This window comes from Neopelma chrysocephalum, unplaced genomic scaffold (genome assembly GCF_003984885.1).
Source record: "Neopelma chrysocephalum unplaced genomic scaffold, ASM398488v2 Primary Assembly neopelma1_23, whole genome shotgun sequence".
Taxonomy (NCBI): Eukaryota; Metazoa; Chordata; class Aves; order Passeriformes; family Pipridae; genus Neopelma; species Neopelma chrysocephalum.
In genome coordinates this window covers 27,202,328-27,208,928 of record NW_020897691.1, presented here as the reverse complement: position 1 = coordinate 27,208,928, position 6,601 = coordinate 27,202,328, and positions in this window count along the sequence as shown.

Sequence of the window (6,601 nt, the reverse complement as noted above, 5' to 3'; positions counted from 1 at the left end):
CTCTATACACCTGCCAGGTGTGGAGGAGAGCAAAGACATTCTTGCCCAGGGCAGCCTCTAATCTGGCAGCTAGGAGGTTTTGCTGGGAAGCAGATGTAGATTAGGACTCTAATAGAAAACAAAATGACCTAATATAAGTACTCTAACTGTAGTGCACAACATTAAAAAATTCCTGCATTTCCCAAACCTAAACTGTTCAATTACTTTTTTAGACCAGGGAATGTTGCCCGCTCCTCTCACCAGGATGTTGTGAGCTGCGGACCTTCAGTTCCCACTACCAAAGGTAGTGAGGTTCGAGATGATGCAGTCTTATAACATTTCCCTCATCCTTACATCGGTGACTTCAGAAGGAGCATGTTGTCTTTTGCAGAGCTCATACTGAACCTTGATATACTGAGTGCAAAGAGCTGGCATCTGAAAAAGGTATGATATTTCCTTCAGTTTAATTTTTGAAGAAAAATGCCAGCTTGATACCACCTCTCCCACTGCCACTTCATTTTTGCACAAATGCTGGACACCAGAGCACTTGCTGGGCTCTGTTCTATTTAAGTTTGAAGTGCTTACAGCCTATATCCACAGTGGCATTTGGGCTCCTAACACCTAATAGGACATTTTTGATACTTGTAAATCTGAGTCTAAGCTCATTTTGGATTTAAATCTCTGTTCTACAAAGAGATACAATTGGCCATGAGGTATTTCAAGAGCAAGTGCATGGCATTGAAGTGCTGTGCTGCCACAGGCAGCGGCTGGCAAGGATCCCTAGAGGGCATAAGGGAGCCTGGGACTGAAGACCTGCCTGACTGCACCAACTTGAAAGGGCTGCTCCAGCTGGGAAGCATAGACAGTCACTCAAAATGGGGTTCAGAGGATGAGGAATGGAGGCAGAATCACATAAAGATTTGTTAAAAAGCATTTATACCTACTTAAAACATGACTCTAGAAAAAAAACCATGATACTTTAAAAACGCTTTTTAACTGATTCATGCCTAATCAAACTCTCCAGGACAGAAAATGCAATAAAATAAAATCCTTAATGTCTTTCACTTCCTTCTACAAACTGTTTGTAGCTGTGGGAAAATTTGCATGAACTGTTTGTGTGCATGTTTGCAGGAAGGGGCTGTAGCAGGTACGGTGGACAGATAGTGGCAGTATAAAACAGCCTTCTGGACTAGAAAAGTCATTTTAGAAAAAAAAGCTCGTTCTACCTCTCCTTTTGTGTGATGTTAGATCCCAAAATACTAACAGATGTGATCACTGAAGCTAAGAAGAGCAGGCAGCTGAAATAAGGGGGGAAAGCAGGAGAATCTTTCTGCTGACAAAGTAGCTGCAGTGCCCCATGGGGGGCAATCCTCTGAGCTCCACTCAAACCCTTCCTCTGCACCATGGGGACCAGGGGGATTACAGAGGAACACTATTTCCTAGAAAGAAAGATCGTAACATCTGAGGCTGCCCTAGGAAGAGTTACTGCTTTTTGAGGTTGGCCTGAGCCTCCAGCTGCTGGCACTGCTGCATCCAGAGCTTCAGGGACAATGTCACAGAGGACATGGGAAGAAGGCATGCACATGTACAGGCATTTCTTAGATCCTGGTGGGATCAGGCCCTTGAGACATCATGTAGCCATCTCCACATACTCCCAAACCTTAATAAACATGAGGAATTTAAAGTTACATGAGAAAATTTAAAGGGTTAGACTGAGTTATCCATCCCAGTACCCTCTCTCTGCTGGGGGCTGGCAGCAGTGAAATGGGACAAGAGCAGCAGCAGTAGCAAGGCAAAGGCAGGGTAATCTCTCCTCCTACCCAGCCTGCCAGCAGCTGGCAGTCTGCACTTACATCAGACCCACACGGTTTATCAGTCCTAGAGAAAGAGTTGTAAAAGGCTATCCTAGAAAATAAAAAAAACTACGAAAATACACAAAGTAAACTTATCAAAGAGACGTGTTATTGCAAGCACAAGAACTCTTCCCAGCACACAAATGCATTAAAAAAAACAAGAGGAAAAAAAATCCAAAACAACAACAACAACAAAAAAAACTCCAAACCAGCAAAAACCTGCCGCTAATACATGAGGCAGAAGCAAGAAACTTTTCTCTTCAGAGACGATCACTTTTAATATAGTGTCAAAAAGTGTAAAATTAAAGGTGCACCAAAGCAGAAAAATGTTAGGAAGACACTTGGGCAGTCTTAGGAGAGGTAGGAAAGGTATCGTATCAGTTAAGTGAAGAGATAGCAAGACTGAAAGGCAGTTTCTTATTGGGAGCATTGTGGTAGATAAGTGTTCCTGAGACATGTGTCATTTAAACAAAAGAGCTTTTGGCATTTAAAGAAGAATGCAGGGAGAAGATTCTTCTTATCTTCCCAGACACAAAGGCTGGATATATAAAAAATGTGCATATTGATCATCCAAACAGAAAATGCCATCTCACTAAGGGCTTATGTACACATGGAGTGCTGTGGAAGCAGCTGCTTCTGATCAGGCCCTCAGTGAGAACACACTGGAAATACTTCTTAGCATTAAAAGAGATAAGCCTTTAAGCTAACAAGTCTGTGCAAAAGCTTATGCCAATCTTTTGCAAAGCAAATATCTTATTATTTAAATACACTTGTATTCTCTTCAGGCATAGCGATTGTGGTCTGTGTTTAGCTGAAAATGGCTTTCCCCTCTTGAATGCAGTCTTCTTGAGCATTAATGTCTGGGAATGATAACCATGTCCCTCAAGGACTGCAATGACATTATAGCTTTGTCAAACATGTATTAGCAAACAGTATGAAATCACTGTGGTCATCTGTATGGCATAAGGGAATCACAATGCTTATTAAGTCTTAAATATCGAACACAAGCCTTTTATTAGGACCTTACTTCGTGCCTTCTCCCTCCCCTCTGCTTTCCTCAGCAAGACTGGATGCCCTTTCCTCAGGGCACAGCACCACGGCCTCTCCTCTATGCCAGAACTGAATGCAAGAGGCACTGTGTCATGTAAACTGAACAGCCAGGCTAGTTCTCATTTCTGTGACAGGACATGATGCTGGCTCATGTGCCTGAGGAAAAGATACTGGCCTTCACTCAGATCAATACAACTCTTTCAACTCAGTGAGGCTGAACATACAAGATAGGATTATAGCATGGGACAAGGGTGTTAGAACCAGACTCCTTATGTGACAGGATCTATGCAAAGAAGAGAAATTGCTTATTTGAAAGCATTTTAAAGGGAAGAATTTGCAAAAAGGGCTGATGAGCCTTGGTTTTGTTCACAAACTAGATCCCCAATGCTGACGTAGAATGTCTGAAAGAAGCCTAGGTTTGTTGGGAAAGTTACTGCATCTCACCTCGTTCACACTCATCCTAACACTTAGAGCAACTAATGAGCACCTTGTTTTTTTTAGACTGTCTCATGCTCTCCTTGTATGTCAGATGCTCCAAGTCCTCAGTCATCTTCATGGTCCAGAACTGGATACAGTAGTCCAGATGCGGCCTCACCAGTGCTGAGCAGAGGGAAGAGTCATCACCCTTGACCTGCTGGCACCATTCCATCACTGCAGCCCAAGAGGCTGTTGGCTTTCCTCTCCTCCTTTCCATCTGCAGAAGCCTGGCTTCTGGTACTTTAGTGAAGAAAAATTGTGGTAGTAATGTATCATACCTTTCAAACATTCAGCAGATGACATCACCACATCCAGCAGAAAAGTAGGAAAAGAGAAAATCAGTAAAATGCACAACAAATTTCTTTTATTCAAATACCAGACTGTACTTGCCAGTGAAACAAACAGGGCTGTTTTGAGCTGCTAGAAGAGAACTCCAGATTTTTGTGAAAAAATGCTTAAAATTTATTTAAAATATCCAAAAGTGATGTGTCAGCCGCTTACAAGTTCTGTACACACCTGCAGACTGTATTAACTAGTGATATGCATAGAATCAGAGTACTCTGAGTGATACTTTTAATACTTAAGTTGTAACTGATTTTAATGAGGATGAACATTTATCTTGAATAAATTAATGTGAGACTATTAAGAAATCCTAAATCGATTTGCTTTAGGGAAAATTAATCATTCAGTAGAATTTTAATAGACAAGTCTGAAGATACTATAAAGAAAAAGTCTTTTCAAGCAGACAATAAAGTATTTTAAGGCATTTTTGTGAGCTTTTGTTTTTTAACTTCTCAATAGGACTAAAAATAGGTATGCCTAGGCTTTGTAAAAATGTTCTCTTTCTCCACCCTGCTGTCTGGGACTTCTGGATATGTCACTCTGATCAAGTTGCTGTTGAGTCTAAAAACTGTTGGCACATCAACTCTGTGTTTACGCATCAGTTCTCGACAGTTTTCCCTGGAAGTCAAATCACTGCCAGAGGGTTATGCACCTCTCCTAGGTCTAACACTTTTGGATACACAGCACTCACTATGCATGAGCTGTATATAAGGACTAGGTTCAGTACCACCCGAAGATGTTAAGCGCACCCTACCTGTGCAGCTTGTGTGCTTGCCCAAATCGATCCCAGACAGGAATGTGGCAGGTCTAATATCAGCATCGATTACATGCTCCCTGCTAAGCCCTCTGAGATACTCATTCATGTAAGCAGAGGCTCTCCCTGTCCCTGCTCAACATTCACAGGCTAGGGGGGCAGGACACAGGGGACATCCCTCCATCTGGGCCAAGGAGGTCCTTTCAGATACCATGCAACCATTTTGCTCTCATTTTCATTTTCAGATGTATAAAGTAAAAGAAAATTCTTCAAAACAAACACTTGTTTAATTTGAAAAAGAAGAGCTTGTGATGCTCTTGTGATACCTTTTCTCCAGTGGGATGACGTTGGCCATTCATGGGTGTTGCCTCTTCCCCCAACCCCTGTGTGGGAAAATGAGGTACCACAAAGTGTAGGTAAAGTTCTTCAGCATTGCTTTTCTCAGACTTCTTAAAGAGGGCAGCATGTGCCTTATCTCAGTTTGTAGAGTCGGCATGAACACTAAGCTTTCAGCTCCAGCTTCTGTCCATCCTTCCTGGCTGCATTTTCAGAACATTGCTGAATATAGTAGTTCTAGTGTGATTCTAAATATTAGCTGTGCAAGGGGTTATGGAGATGGCAATGCTATCGAAGTTGGGTGTTCCTGGGCCTTCTGAGTAGCACTTCCCTCTGAGAGGAGTGGCATTGCTTTCCAGGAAAAATGAAATGTTTTGCAACAGTACTACTTGTACATTGTTCATCATCTGAAAGAGTGGATGAATCTGGTAATTTCCAGTTTTGAGCCTCAACCTGAAGCATGTAAGATTGGCCAAAGAAATTGGCCAATTGTTCATCTAAGACATCCCTTCCCTTTCTACCTTTCCCTTCTCAAAAAAACCTAAGGAAGCAACCATGCAGCTGTTTCAGTAAGGGATGTTCCTTTTGCTTATACCCTACGGTGATTCAGGAAATAACTGGAATTTCAGGTGCAATGAGAATGAAGGATTGGACCTGGCATTATTATCTGAATTCATTAATAAATATGTACAGAAGAACTCTGTCCCTTCAAAGCGTTATGAGACATCAGCTGGTTTGACTTCTTCTTTAGGACAAGTAAGCAGTTTATTTTCGTGGGGGATTATTATAGCTAAATTACAGCCTCATATGCTCTTCATGAGACAAGAAGGACACTTTCACGAGTAGCTTTTTCTTACAGTTGTGGTCAATCTTAATGTGTGAAGGACAGAGCTTCCTACTTGTTTCCAGTTAATTTCAGAATTATTTTGCTTCAGATGTTTCTGAAAACAAACAAAACAAAATGACAAGGTGAAATGAGAAATCTTACTTTTGGATCTAAAAATTGCACAGAGAGTACAGGTGAATGAGCTCTTGAGTCAAATTAATGGCTGCAAGTTAGGGCTTGTCTGTGCTGTAAAATGGTTTGTCAGTACCATTACACCAGCAATCCCAAGACTACAGCAAAAATAAAGCTAATATATGACTCCAACACAGCTATGCCAGCAACTTTGCCTAAATAAGTGAAACTCATACCAGTAAATTTTTCTTTTAGCTTATGCAGTTTAGGGAAATATTTTATCTACATGGGGCCAAAGAACTTATCAAGTCAGTATAAATTGTGACTCCAGCAAAAAGTCTTCCTAGTGTCTCTCCAGTATGATTACAACCACGGTGCCTGTGTCATGTTGCTGGTCTGGCAGACATGGGAGAAGAGATATCTCCCTCTTGGAGAGTGGCTTCCAAGAGGTGTGCCCTGGGGCTGATGTAACAGAGGTGTAGGCCTGGAGGGAAGTTAATTAATAATTTAATTAATATTTAATGGCAATATGCCAGTGGTACTAAGACTTCACTAGTGGGCTCTGTTCCCAGCTCTGCCACACTATAAAAACATTTGAGTCTGCAGTCTGGGGGAATGGCTGAGCTTGTGCACGTAGGAAGAACATCTAGAACATCTAAATAATCGTGGTAGTCTCCCCTGCCCTTAGAGTCTCTGAACCCACAACTGCTTTGAGACAAACTGTTTGAAGTCCTGCCTGTGTCAAAGCTAAGAACTGATTTGCAGCTCTAAGAGCAGCACACTATTTATTTGCTACCTCTTGATTCTTTCTTCCTTCTGGAATTACCATTGGTTGCAATCTAGAAAAAAGCT